Genomic DNA, 15,991 nt, shown 5'->3' with positions numbered 1-15,991 from the left:
TGCGCGAATGCAAAATACGTTAACATCAGGAATATCCGCAAATTAACTTATTGAAAAGGGAAAAGAAAGTTCATTGTTTATCAAATCGTTTTAATATGAAAGTAGTATAAACTTGTGGTGTTTAAACAAATTCAACGATGTGTTACTTTGAATTCTACGAGTTTTTTCCCCCTTTTTACGAGAAAATCAATGAATCAGATTGTAAGCCAGAAGTGGTAACAGTCACATGCATTCAAAACCATATTATACATCAAATATTGTATGCCTGTTATGCAATAGCTTAGATTAGAGAGATAACATGACACTGAGGTTGTTCGTTCATCTGAGAGTTGCCGCAACTGTGTTTTTGTCAAACAATGCAATACATATCATGTAATTCCAACAAGTCAGGAAGATGGCAGCAGTTTTTCATTACGTCTACATTTTATGGAAATAATAAAGTTGCTTTGTCAACAATTTTCACAATATCAACTTAATTATTTTTTATTTATCCGGCCCGCTCAAAGACAGAAAATAGATGTGGTCTAAAATGACCGAAATAAACAACACTACCAATTAACTTTAGCATTGCTGTTGTTATGACTGTGTTTTGAGAAACTTTTTTCTCAGTGTGTTACACATTCATAGATCGGTCAAATAAAATTAACAGTTTGAAATTGATGTCACAGATGCTGAAAATTCATGTTACTCGTGCGTTGTCGTCCAAATTGGTACAGAATTATAAATACCAAATATCGATACATCGATTTATTACAAACATTTGTAACAGTTATATGTTGTGAATGTCTTGTTAGAAAATTTGCCATGTTATAAATGTAAAAGTAATAAAAGAAATTATTTGTTTTTGATAGACAGATTTAGTAATTATAGATTTCCTTGTATGTTTGCAAAAATGTATACATATACATGTCTTTAAAGACAAACAATTTCATTTAAAATAGGTATCAACTTGAAACAATATTTTTGAAGTGTTTGAAGGCACAACTCTAAGGCCATAAACTAAAATTGATTAAATTTACACTCAGTCTAGCTGTTTAAACCAAAACAGAAAAAGATTTTTTTTAAGATTGCTCCTGTTATAAGAAACATAAGAATGTTTGGTAAATTGCTTCTTTGTTATTATGTATTCTATGAATTCATAATACTCACAAAGTTTACCAAAAATAATAGATGCATTCACCATTTATGTTCTTTTTGCGCATGATTTTCATTTGTTATGTGTTGGTTTGTTAAATAAAATGAATCTGATTGAAGACGTTTATGTGTTTTTGTTTTTTGTCGTTGTTTTTTAATTATTATTTTGAACATTTATGTTAAAAGCCTATTGTGCTCATAATCAACAAGCGAGTGGTCATCTCGGAATATGGCACATCATGTCGGAGAATAGCTCATCATCTCGGAACATGGCACATCATATCGGATAATAGCTCATCATGTCGGAACATGGCATATCATATCTGAGAATAGTTCTTAATGTCGGAGAATAACTCATCATGTCGGAACATGGAACATCATGTCAAAGAATAGCTCGTCATGTCGGAGAATAGCTCATCATGTCGGAGAATAGCTCATCATGTCGGAGAATAGATCATCATGTCGGAGAATAGCTCATCATGTCGGAGAATAGCTCATCATGTCGGAGAATAGCTCATTATCTCGGAATATGGCACATCATGTCGGAGAAAAGCTCGGAGAATAGCTCATCATGTCGGAGAATAGCTCAATATGTCGGAGAATAGCTTATCATGTCTGAAATTAGCTCAGTGAGCTAATTTCTTTTTGTGATCATATACCCTTCTGTACATAAAGATTCTTGTATCTTGTATCTTGTATCACGTTAAAATTGCTCAGGTATGATGATCATTTATATTATCGGCCATTGAATTCTACGATAAAACTATTTTTATGTTGTAACATTTTACAACCTGCGTTCAGGCGATGCGTATAAAGTACGTTTTTCCCAACTTTCTTAGTACCTCCTTTAAATGTCTACATAATTATTGTGAATTTATAAAATGAACTATAAATAGATAGGCTGTCCCTGGTCCAGGAAACCATCGATGAAGCAAAACATTTATCATATTCACTTTGGCGTTATCTACAAATAAAAGATAATGCGGAATAATACCACTTCAATGGATATGTTGAACAAAAACTGAGTTATGTTGCAGGCGATACATTATTTATATAACAAATATTATACCTCACTTCTATAGAACAAATAGTAAAAACGCAAGGACAATAATTTCGATTTTCATCCCGCACTATCTACCTCTGCCGCACTGTTTCCCTCTGATGTCATGAAATCCCATGAAAGTGTTTTGTTCGGTATGGTAAAATAGACATTGACAGCCTTAAGGCTTCGCCTCGGTTTGCAGCATTTACCTCGGATTGACAATATGCATTGTCAAGAGCTCAAGGCAGTAAATATTTATAAAATATATTCATTTGCCTGTATGTTCATGAAAATAAACCTCTTTCGTTTATAAACAACTAAAAGAATATACTATTAGTTCAATATTGATCCACTGTATATATTACAGATCAAAATACGCGAAATTAACTCAACCCTATTCAATATTATATAAATATCAGATCCCATGGAAGGTGATTGTTTACAATGTCAGTGTGTGTATACCACGTGATAAATTACGTCATATATATGCTACGTTGAAAGGCAAAGATTTGCTTAAAATGAAGACTTAAATCAAAAATAAATTTTCATTTACAATACCATTTTAAATGAAACAGAGGGCAGTCTATGCCGCTTAAAGAGCCCCGCATTTCTTTTATTCCGAAATTTGATGAGGTCATTAGTTTCATTAAACACTTCGACAAACCTGTTTCCAAAATAATGTTTCGACAGTGCTCCGTCAGACGGCCGTATTGTGAAAAGGTTTGTCAAATTGTTTTAAGAAACCAAACCCGCATTCAAATTCTGGTGATAGACCGAAGAAGGGTCTCTGTAAGCGGCATAGACTGCGCTATGTTTCATTTAAAATGGTGAAGAAAAAGTGAAGTTATCTTTGTTTAAAGTCTTTTTTTTCAATCAAAAATTTTGCCGTCCGACGTAGCATCTATGACGCAATTTATCACGTGGTATACACACACTGAATGTTAACCCGAAAAAGTTCATGTCAACCTAGGCGACATAACTGCTTCAAGGGTTACGATTATATGCTGTCACCCTCTATATGATCTGATGTTTTTGTTTAACATACTGAACAAATATTGTTTTCACTGATAGAAAAGGTTTCCGCGTTGATACTAGTATGACGTTATATAATAAACTGTTTCGTTTAATTTAAATTTCAAGTTTTAGATTATTGCGTCTTCTTACTCGACTTTTGAACTATATTTCAAAAGGAAATATTACACCCAGGCGCTTGAGAAATCAGTTAATCGTTTTTGTGAAACTCACTCGTGGGAAACACGGTGAAAAGCATTACATGGAAGGGTACATTATTATACGGATATCGTGTTTATGAGAATTTCACATTGACACATAACGTGAGTTGTACTGATTAGTAGGTGCCCCATTTTTGGGACTTAAGGGGCAAAGAAAATGATATCGCGCACGAACAAGAAAATTGTCTCCAGCGCCCCGTGTATCCAATATCGGGTCACCTTCTTATCACGGCAAGCTGTTAACATTTATTAATTTATAAGAAATGTTTTATTCATTCATCGGTAGCGAAAATATGACGCCATTTTGGTAAATATGGAAACATATGGGGTCACCGCGTGACCAGGACAGGTTCAATGGCGTTGCATAATTCATGTTTGAGGCGTCATATAAAAATGTACGGTAGTCTTATACGTATCCCTACACGTGCCTCAGTGATTTCATTTACTCGATCGGCCAATTTAGTTAACAATACAATAAAAGTACTCAGATTCTACTATTTAACATCAGTTTATTTAAGGCTATTCAACATCAGTTTATTTAAGGCTATTTAACATCAGTTTATTTAATGTTGTTATTGAATATTGTTCAGTTAGATTTGAATCGTTTAAAAAACAAACATACAAAACAACTTGCATATCGAGCAATCAGAAGTCTTGTTTCTTTGAGAAATAAATTTATTGTTAAAATAATATACTTCATAATCTATACATATTCTTCCAAGCCAGCTAAAATCCTTTTTTCTCCGGCGGTATTCATTGTGTTTGTAGATTTTAAATGATCGACATCTGAAAGTAAAGATAAAAACATTCGTCCAGTTTAAAAGAATGGTTTAATGTTCAAATATGAATATATCTTTAATAAAGAAATGAGCAAAAGCTTCTGTGCATTTCAAAATCCTTTTGTCAACGAATACCACTCAGAAATAACAATTACTTCATTAATATGTATGTGTAATTAGTCTCTGAATGCAGTTTGCTTCTTACGGGAACTATTTCTGGAAAGCAAACATTTCGCCGATTGTTCAGAACGTTTTTAAAGTTAACAATATGGCCCCAATTTCTCGAAACTTCTTAAGCTTAACATGCTTAAGTCGCTTATTTCAATACAGTAAATACATAGCAGTAAAGATTTGAAAGTAGACAACCTAACAACGTTGTTAACTGGAACAAAATACTGAACAATCGGCTCATTGATGATTAAAATGCATATCAGTAATCATTTGAATCGAGATTTCAGTTACTTTAAGTAACTCCAACTCCAGCAGCTGCCATAGCATCTCTCATGTCGGCACTTCCGTCCGCAATCCCTGCGGCGGCAGCTCCACCAGCTTTTCCTATACCGCTAGGTGCATCCCGTATCCCTCCGCAACCCTCGATATCCTGGAAGATATTCATATCCAATTATAAGTCTTGTCTAGCATATAATTGGGTTATATGAGATATGGTGTACATGTATTTGTGCAGCGTTCAATATGTTCTGAGGGTTTAAAAACGATTGTTCGGGCTGTATGGAGAGATTGCGGCATACTTGTGGAAAGAAAAAATATCAAACGTTCAATGTAGTGAAGAAGTTGATAAGAAGTTATCGTTCATCCAATATTTGCAAATGTTTAAACTATCTGTAAGATCTTGAGTATTACGAAGAAAATCCTGACAACAGCATGGATATCAGTTTTATATTAAAACAATACAAATGGAAAGTCTCCAACAAATGCTCGAAATTTGTGTAGTGACCTAAGTATCTTGTATTCTTGCCATTACCTTACAACCTAGTTCCTTTTCCGGTCTGACAAGACTCGATGGTCTCTTTACTACTAACTTGATTTTCACCCCCCCGCTCGTATACACAAGCTTCTCCTTATTTCTTCTGCGGAATAACCATGCATCGGATGTGCCAATCAGGATTACGCAGACAAGCAATACCAGGGTGTACTTGAACAGCATTGTGTTGGATCTTTCTCAGTTTCTGAATAGAAATGATAAAAATGTTGTGAAAAACAAATGCGCGAATGCAAAATACGTTAACATCAGGAATATCCGCAAATTAACTTATTGAAAAGGGAAAAGAAAGTTCATTGTTTATCAAATCGTTTTAATATGAAAGTAGTATAAACTTGTGGTGTTTAAACAAATTCAACGATGTGTTACTTTGAATTCTACGAGTTTTTTCCCCCTTTTTACGAGAAAATCAATGAATCAGATTGTAAGCCAGAAGTGGTAACAGTCACATGCATTCAAAACCATATTATACATCAAATATTGTATGCCTGTTATGCAATAGCTTAGATTAGAGAGATAACATGACACTGAGGTTGTTCGTTCATCTGAGAGTTGCCGCAACTGTGTTTTTGTCAAACAATGCAATACATATCATGTAATTCCAACAAGTCAGGAAGATGGCAGCAGTTTTTCATTACGTCTACATTTTATGGAAATAATAAAGTTGCTTTGTCAACAATTTTCACAATATCAACTTAATTATTTTTTATTTATCCGGCCCGCTCAAAGACAGAAAATAGATGTGGTCTAAAATGACCGAAATAAACAACACTACCAATTAACTTTAGCATTGCTGTTGTTATGACTGTGTTTTGAGAAACTTTTTTCTCAGTGTGTTACACATTCATAGATCGGTCAAATAAAATTAACAGTTTGAAATTGATGTCACAGATGCTGAAAATTCATGTTACTCGTGCGTTGTCGTCCAAATTGGTACAGAATTATAAATACCAAATATCGATACATCGATTTATTACAAACATTTGTAACAGTTATATGTTGTGAATGTCTTGTTAGAAAATTTGCCATGTTATAAATGTAAAAGTAATAAAAGAAATTATTTGTTTTTGATAGACAGATTTAGTAATTATAGATTTCCTTGTATGTTTGCAAAAATGTATACATATACATGTCTTTAAAGACAAACAATTTCATTTAAAATAGGTATCAACTTGAAACAATATTTTTGAAGTGATATTGTCACGTAGTCTTTATTTGTTCTGCCAAAATACAAAAAAAAAATCAAACTTATTTGCATATTTCCTGAATGATTAATGCACAGTTCTAAATATAGAAGCTAGAAAAAACTGTATTTTTTTTAAATGCGGCATATTTGCTATGCGATGGAATATTATAACGTATCAAGAATACAAATGTATAGAAATTACTGGCTTTTATTCAGGATTGTTGGGATAAGAATGAGGTTTGTGCACGTACACTGGTCCCAATATCACAAACATACTCAAGTCAAATCTCAATCTCAATCTTTACTCATTTTACCGAATAAAAGACTAGAACGGTGCAAAATCGTGCATGCTTTTAAAATTTTGGAAATTTATTTTCTCATAGAATGTGTTAATAAAAAGATTTGGTCAATATTTCAAAGAAAATTAAGTCTAGGGCCAAAAAAATACTTGAGTAATTTATAAAGAATACAGAATTGTACTCAAATAAATTTTGGCTGTCGAATATTGTTCCCCTGGAATTCGACCGAAGGCTTTTATCAGCATATTCTATGATAGAATGCAGTTATAAAGGTGTAAAAAATGAAAAAAATAAAACAAATGTTGATGTTATATGGTAAAATGAGTTGAGGCTGAGTTTGAGATTTGTCTTAAATATTTTCGTGATATTGGGGCCTGGTTTAAACCCCCAGTAAATTTACATTTTACCGACCGTTGCAAGGTGGTACCTTACAATCCTTGATAAACATACCTAGATTTGTATTTAGTTTATATGCACTGTGTTGTTCGTTGAGTTTTGTGCTGTTGTTCCATGTTTCTTGTTTGTGTTTTTGTGTGTTCTATGTCATTGGCGTTTATATTGTGCCATTAAACGGGGTTTATGTTTTAACTTTTGGCTACTGGGCTTGTTTCTGTATATTTTACAGAAATATTGAATAAAATTATCTGTTGGAAATACTACATTCATGAACTCGAGTTGCATAGTCCATATGAAGTTAAACTTGAGTCAAAATGTGTTGAATTGTGTCACTTTATTGTGCAAATTTCTTTAAACTTTAGCATTGACTATGTTACTAAATGTACAATAGAAGAAATGTTTCACTAATTTGCATTTCAAAAATATTGTAGAAGCTATTTCGCTTGAATGCCTTAAATGTAACGTGTATAAATTTACATACCATACACCATGCGACATGTATTTATCTCATGCAGTTACCTCATTGAATAGATTTGCGGTTAACTGCAATTTAATCATCTATTGTACTACAAATTACCACAATATCAATGACACCGTTTAACGACCGAATATTTCATACAACTGTTTTTTTGCAATTTATTATTTATTAGTATGGTTCACGTAAAGATTATATTAAATAAGTTTACAAAAATAAATATGTGATTTATCACAATTTAGCAAAACTCTATATTTAAAAATTAATGATTAAAAAAATTGTTTTATCGTACACACTATAAAAAATAGCTGGAGAAGTAATGCCCCTTTGAATTTATTAAAACAGTTCTAATATCTTTTTACAAGTCAATCAAGTCACGTTCACTTTTAGGACAAGGTAATGATATAGTGCCGACAGACAGGCATCGCGCTGTGTTGTGCCATTAAGGACCGTCAATCATTTAAGTAGTGCACCCAAGAAACATTCGGCACTCCTCGGTCATTTTTATCGAAAACAACCTCGGGTGTATGCCGGTACATCAGTAGAAGTAGTTCGTAAACATTTAAATTATATCATTAATTAAATGTAGTAGTTAAGCTTATATTTGTTGATTTAAGATTAACTTGATTGCCAGTGAAGTGCATTATTGCAAACATTATTAAGATTACCAAGAGTTAAGTCATTAACTTTAACTGCAAAATTAAATGATAACTACGCGATCTACTTGCAGCTGACTTAAACATTCCAATTTCTGAGTATGTAAACCGTCCAAATACATCCGAAATTGTTTTCGATAAAAATGGCCAAGGAGTTCCGAATGCCCAAAAAACTATAATGTATTCTGATTATGCGGAATTTAGCGGTTTTGTCACGTGATACTTATACACTATCGGGCGTTCCCAATTTCTTTTGTTCGGCAGGCGTTGTGGATCTGGGCGGAGATAATACCACCATTGTTCAATGCTTCAAACCAGAAACTTAAATGCTATTTTTTTTAACATACTTTGCTTTCAAGTTGACTGTAAGTATCATAAACTGATGCAGATTCAAAGTAACTTTTTCCAAGTTACCAATCAAACAAGACATTTTAAAATGAGTACCAAATTCAACAAGAAATCATCGAATGCAAAAAACGATTGTCATAAGACGTTCCTCGATGAAACGAGCTTTAATCTAAACTGCAATAACGTAATAGTTTTTAACACTTTATTATAAAATATATATATATTATTGCTATCTATAGGTTTTAAGAGATTAACCAGTGAAAAACACAAATGGTATTTCTCTGTGTGAAACAGTGAAACAACAATCTGATATTTGTCACTGTTTTAAAATTTAAGCCCGCTCTCACTTCAAAATCAAACGTCAGCGCGCACAGAGCCTTGTTACAATTGCAACGACGTCATTTCCAACATGAGGTAAAGTTCGCATACATATTGGCGCACTTTTTCCAAAAACACAACTAATTGTCCTTTAAACATCTTCTCATGTATGTCATATAAAATAAATAAAAAAGCCTGTTTGATCGCAATGTAAATATTGTAACTACATCTTTTGGTGGTCACACGATGCATAACATATTGTTATTTTACACTGAAACAAACATTTATCAAACCTACCTTCTCTATTCCTAAAGTGTTTCAAGACTGAATCAACTTCGTATTCGGCTGATTAAATAGAGACTCACAATCACTTTCGCAAGACTGACAATGATTTCTCAGAAAGATGAATTCGAAAACGTGAGCGTCCAAACGTGCATCGACCAGATGGCCGCAAATACATCAAAACCCCACAACCACTCTCCTCACGTACTTCTTTCTGTGGTTGTTTTGTTGTTCAGTTGTTGTGCTTTGGTTTTAATCTTTTGATTTGTTAATTATCATTGGAGGATGCTGTTGTTGTTCCGGATATTATTTTGTCCTTGTAGTTGTTATGCATTATAAGCTCTCTGTAAACAAGTTATTATCGAATTAAATAAAACATACTTTATGATCTTATGATTTTGGCTATTCATTAATGGATTTTGAGGCCATACGGTCCGTGTTTCTCGTGCAGTCGGTATCTTTATTAGGTGAACGTGATTGTGTGCACCATTACTGGCGTATCCCTGGTCTCGTGAAAAGACACTTGAATGTCAATTCTGGGGCCGCCGCTCGCCACTCAAGTATGTTATAGTCTTTCTTGGGGGATATTAAACGGGGATACTGTGTGACTGTTAAACGCTTGAGCACGTTAAACTTACATTTCTCTACCCACCCCTGTGCGCCAATTCGTTTTATTAAGCGGGTTAACATATTGGAGCCCTCCGTCCCTTCGTTTGTGTTGTATCCGCTGGTTTTATTGTTTGCCGGAAAGTGTGAGAAATGTTTTACTCGGAGCTCAAGAAGTTCCAGTGACTAACTGTTTCTGGAATATTTACAGGCTAAGGTGTATTTGGAGTTATTAGTTTTTTTGTATTTTTAAACAGTATTCCAACGCTGTTTGTATTTACGAGAATAAGCTAGTTTCATAGAGTTCCAGGAAGCAGTTCGCAGTCTTTCCCTGTCTTATTCACAAACTAAAATGAATACTACGATAGGACTTTTTATGGTGACCATTATCGCACCTCGTTTAGAACTATGCGGTCTTGACGTCACAGGAAGTCGGGAAAACGTCATAATCATGATATCGTCTATGTTATAGTTAAAACATATGGGGTAATATCGTAGTAATTAAGAAAGGTGGAGCGAGCAAAGCGAACAAACCATTTTAGTCATTATGATGTGATGTGATGGGAACCAAATTACGACGTAATGTCTTTGAATTATAAAACTACAAATCTTAACAATAAAGCGTGGTACTTATTGAAGGCAAGTTTCATTGGCTGAAAATGTGTATTATTATCAAGGCATATGTATGTAAAACTGCATGCTGAATCCTCGAGGTATGACATTCGAAAACAACTCTAGTAAAACAAAATTTAAATCCTGTTTACCGCGACATATCGAAATCCCCGTAGCTTTCAAACTAAGACGGTAGTAAACGTAACGCATTCAGTTCAAAAACCGCATATCAATCACTTCAATACGGAACCCAAACATTTCTTATGTATAAAAGCAGCGACTCTGCGTTTCATGACATAAAAGGATGTTGAAAAATGGTAATTCAGAGTCCGGCACTATTAGGTAAGAGCTTGGTTAAAAGGTTGTTTTTATTTTTGGCAATGTGTTTGTTATCGTTTGAGCTTCATTTAACGCAATGACAAGTCATGAACATGGCATGAGTTCATCGTTCAGGTCAGCTGTTTTGTTCTTTTAAAGTGAATCGCGAAAGTTTTGTAGTGTCAGACATAGAAAAGGTGTGTGTTAAGGTAATCCGTCCATCATTAAGAAAAAAAATGTGAGGGTGCATGTAAGATATTAACATCGAGATTAATTTTATGTTTATTTATATCCATTAACCAACTTGTACTATTTTTGCATGGCTTGTATCTTTGGATAACACCATAATGACGATGTAATATATTTAGGCGAGCTAATAAACAAAATTTCATTATGACTATATAACAATTGTATTCATTTGTTTCTCAAAAAACATATTGCCTATATCAAAAAAAGCTCTCGGTGAAAACTTAAAAAATATTCGTATAAAACATGACACTTTAAAATTGGCAAAATGATTGTTTCAATGATAGAACATCATATAAATATTGACTGCCTTGAGGATGACAGTGCATATTGGCAACCTGAGGTAAATACTGGCGACCGAGGCGAAGCCCAGGTTGACACTATGTACTGTACCCTCAAGGCAGTCAATATGTATTTCATTATACCGAACAAAACTGTAGAACAATTGTCTGCTGGTAAACAAAGCGCTCAGGTGATACAGACTTTAAGTAGAATACTATCAGTAATCCCGCATTCGTAGAGTTTTGACAATTGAATATGTTCTGTAGAAGTGAGGCAACGTAATAAGTGTCTTTTACTGTTGCAATGCCAGTTTAATTAATCATAATTTTCGCATGAAATCCAACATGGCGGCATATTCGTAGCGTATTGCCAATTTCATATGTTTAATAGAAGTGAGGTATAATAATAAGTGTCTTTTAAAAATTAAAAAGTTTTAAATGCCAGTTTTCGCATCAAAATCCAACGTGGCGGCGTATTTGTTGCATATTGTCATTTTCATTACGTCACAGGGTAACAGTGCGGTAGAGGATGATAGTGCAGGGTGACGCTTTTACCAGTATGTGTATACCACTCGATAAGTTACGTCATATATGCTACGTCGGAAGGCAACACTTTGCTCGAAATGAAAACTTAAAACATAGATAACTTTTCTTTTACTGCACCATTTTAAATAAAACAAAGGGCAGTCTATGTCGCCTTAAGAGCCCTGCCTTCGGTCTTTTACCACAGTTTGATTGAGAGTTAAGTTTCATCAAACACTTCGACAACCCCGTTTCCAAAATAATGTTTTGACAGTGCTTCGTCAGACGCCGTATTGTGAAAAGGTTTGTCGAAGTTTTTTAAAAAACTAAACTCTAAATCAAACTGTGGTAAAAGACCGAATGCGGGGCTCCGTAAGCGGCGTAGACTGCGCTATGTTTCATTCAAAATGATGAATAAATTGTGAAGTTATCTTTTTTTTCTTCATTCGAAGCAAAATATTGCCTTCCGACGTAGCATTTATGACGCAATTTATCACGTGGTATACACACACTGCTTACTGCTATGTTCTATAGAAGTGAGGTATAATAACATCAAATAAGAGCTTTATTGTAAAAAAGAATTTACAGATGTGATAGAAGATGCTCTTTTGGCCGAAAAACTTATGTAACGTTTTATGAAATGACCTATTTAGGCTTTGATTTGCAAAATTGTATTCAAATAAGTTTTTTACATTTGCTGTAACACTTGTGTTTGTTCATAAAAGTAATGAAAGGTAAATTGATCGTCTTTATAGGTAGAGCCTGCATTTGGTAGTTGCTATATAGAAATTGTGTTTATTAACTTGTGAGCACATTGTATTAATTCATAGTAAGAACATGTAAGGTAACAGTTTGATAATAAAGAAGGGCTTGTTCTAAATGTCTTCGAATGTTACCTGTTTACAGCAGACGAGAACCAAATTATGACGTCGTGTCTGTAAAATGATTTATGATTAAGGATGGTCCTCATTTAAGGCTAATACGCAATTTTATTTGTCGGAAATGTATGTCATACTCAATTAAAACACATACTAGTACAATAGTGGTTGATAAAGTTTCATCAAGATCGGAGCTTTTTGTGTCCACATTACCAAACTTTGAGCTAGACTTTTAGAGACGTAAATTCTGACAAAGATTTAGTAAGATCAGTTATAATGTGAACCAAACCAGTTAATCTTTCTGCGAAAACGTTTGAGATGACGCTTGGCCCGACTAAAAACGGGAATATATGTTACGACAACGCACAACACCGACATTTGGGACCATTGGAAAATTGAATCGTCGTATGACGTAACATATATTCTCGCCTTTTTGTCAGACTAACGGGCATGTACCCTTGACAATGCTTACTTTCAACGTCATTTTAAACGTTTCTGGAAAAGTCAATAGTTAACGACAGCCAAACAACAGAAATCCAACAATCCTCACAGTTCCACATGTGCTCTTTGTGCTCAAATGAGCCAATAACTATTTCCTTGTCAAGAACAACTGGTAATTATGCGGTTATTCACGTCTAGGTCATCAGCGTACATCTCTGGTTACGAGGGCAACGAAAGGAAATTTTTTGAAGATAATATTGTTTCCAAACATTTTCAACACAACATTAGTTTTGGGAACTTAAGCAAGAGGACTCAGATGACTGATATTGGGTAATCATGGACGTCTTTCTTTCATGTATTGTATTTTTATGCACTCGTCATTTGTAACCAAGAAAATGTAAATGTGAACATTCCAAGGGGAGTAATAATTCATTTTTAACTTTCAATTTTGGCTCAATTTTTAAATATTACCTTAAATTTGACCAATTTGCCTACCTTCTTTTTCCGTATTTTTTTTCAATATGACAGTAATATGCTACGCCCTAATCTTAATCATCATCATCATCATCATCATCATCATCATCATCATCATCATCATCATCATCATCATCATCATCATATCATCATCATCATCATCATCATCATCATCATCATCATCATCATCATCATCATCATCATCATCAACAACAACAACAACAACAACAACAACAACGTCATCACCATCGTTTTTGTTGAAATATTAGAACTCTATTCTTTAGTTTTATAATAATTGGTTAAGTTAATCCTCTTTATGTGGCAAAAAGACACAGTTGCGCCCCATTTAAGCAATTTCTGGTTTAAGCATTGAGCGTCGCCGTATAAACGTGGTCGCCCTGTTTATGCATTGAAAATCACCGCATAAACGAAACATAAAACACGTTTATGCGGCGATGCTGCTATGCGGCGTTACAAGGCGCCTGTAAACGTTTTATTCTCCTTTCGAATAATAAGTACTTCATGATGTTATCATTTTATTTTGTTTATAAGACTGTGTTGCATTTTAGTTATGGATTTTGAGGTTGCTGCTCGTGCAGTTGGTATCTATATAAGATTAACTTATAGGTGTGCGCCATTGTGGCGAATCCCTGGTCTAACTATTGGCAAGACACTTGACCGTCAACCCAGCGATCGCCGGTTCGATCCCCTGCCTCGTCGCTAAAGAAATTAATAGTCCTTTTGGAGGACTGTACAACGGGGATCCTGTGTGCCTGCTATATACTAGCACACGTTTACCTTACGTATATCCATACACCACGTTCTAGCATACCGGATAGGCATTTCCGGTGAATTCAGCCGAGCTGGAAAACTCCAACTGGCATCCCCCCAGCCAGATGAGACACGCGCTGTGACGTAATACTTTTCATTTCTTTTATATTACACTCTATGTAACCATAATTATGAGATTTCAATAGATGAGTTCCATAAACATTAACTTTACAAAAATGTACCTACAAAACAAAACAAAATAACCCTTAACCGACGTGATACTGAAGGAACTTCTTTACGTATGTAGTGAATACAAATTACTGCGCGTCATGACGTCAGTAAACAATATCGCACGCGCTTTTTGGTGTAAATTTATTCACATAAAAGTTATTTAAAGGTGTGCTAGAAAAAATATCAATCATGTGTTTCCGTTTCGGATAGAAAAATCCGACCCTCGGGCACGCTGCGTTGCCGTTGCCGGCAAGCGGATTTGTCTATCCGAAACGGAAATACATGACAGATATAATTAGTCCGCCATTCGAGAATTTAATACAGCAGGTAAAATGTTGGTGACCTCGGCTGTGTGGTACCCAGCCGGTTTTGTTGTTTGCAGGAAAGTTTGAGTAAAATTTTACTCGGAGATTGTTTGCAGGAAAGTTAATCCTAGTTGTTGTTTTTTTTCTTTTTTCTTTTTTGGTTTCTTATTTATTACATATCAGAATAGAACGAAAGGTTAAAGTTGTTAATAAGCAATTAATCCGTAACAGAAATACTTTGATGTTGAGCGTATAAAAAGATTTACCGATATTATATATGTATACATTAGATTTGAAAGGGGAATTTTGTAGTTATGATACGAAGCCATTTATCAGAATTTTCTACTGATTTTGGTTTCTTAATCCATCAGTCATTTTACTGCAATAAAGAATGGTTATTTAACTATTAACAACGAAAATTGAACATTTTGTTTTGTAATATTTGTACTCCAATAGCTTAAACTTTAGATGGTCGTCGCACTTTTATTGTTAGTAATAAGTAATTAATAGAGGTGGAATTTCAAGAACTGTTAAAAAATCAAACCAATATTACCTTTATTTATAATATGGCATCGTATTTGTTTATTACCTTTATTTACATAAGCATATTCTTGAAGATGGTATCATGATTTTTGCTTACTTTTATTTTTCGTGAATCCAAACAAGATGATTAGTAACTTCATAAGCTAATCTTAATAAACATATTTCAGTTTTAATAAGTAACTCATTTTGTATCTGTTGCAGGTACGCAAACCCCTAGTTGGGCGTCAACGCCGCGAGAGGATGAACGCGATTATTGACCGCCTCAAGCTCCTTATCAGCCAATCGGCACAGTATACGTCCGTCTTGCAAACCATGCCAACTGGGCACCTCATCATCATAAATATTCATAACATGTACATAAGTGCCGTCCGTGAAAAATAATGTTATAGTAAAAACCTAAATAAATCAAATATCATAGAATTTTAACATTTTTTATATAGAACAAATTAGTGAGGTCATTCTGTGATTTTTATAATTACATGATTGCATCAGTAAATCGAACGCCACATTTGGTTTGCTATCTTCAAGTGTCATCAACGACGCGTGTTGACAAGGCGGACATTTTGGAGCTCACAGTCTTTCATCTGACACGTCTGCAGCAGCGGCAGCGGACCGT

The 15,991-nt window shown here is 34.3% G+C and overlaps 1 long non-coding RNA gene across 1 annotated transcript; it reads right to left on the bottom strand.

Annotated features, from left to right (window-relative positions):
- Positions 1-4,062: 4,062 nt before the first annotated feature.
- Positions 4,063-9,325, bottom strand: LOC128219649 (uncharacterized). The gene is made up of 4 exons (XR_008258609.1): positions 9,163-9,325; positions 5,170-5,374; positions 4,650-4,788; positions 4,063-4,194 (listed from the first exon to the last, which is right to left on the bottom strand). It is a non-coding gene; the product is annotated as an uncharacterized LOC128219649 (long non-coding RNA).
- Positions 9,326-15,991: the final 6,666 nt, after the last annotated feature.

The sequence above is a fragment of the Mya arenaria genome, chromosome 15, assembly GCF_026914265.1.
Source record: "Mya arenaria isolate MELC-2E11 chromosome 15, ASM2691426v1".
Taxonomy (NCBI): Eukaryota; Metazoa; Mollusca; class Bivalvia; order Myida; family Myidae; genus Mya; species Mya arenaria.
The sequence above is the reverse complement of the archived record's forward strand: the minus strand, read 5'-3'. Positions and strand labels throughout refer to the sequence as shown.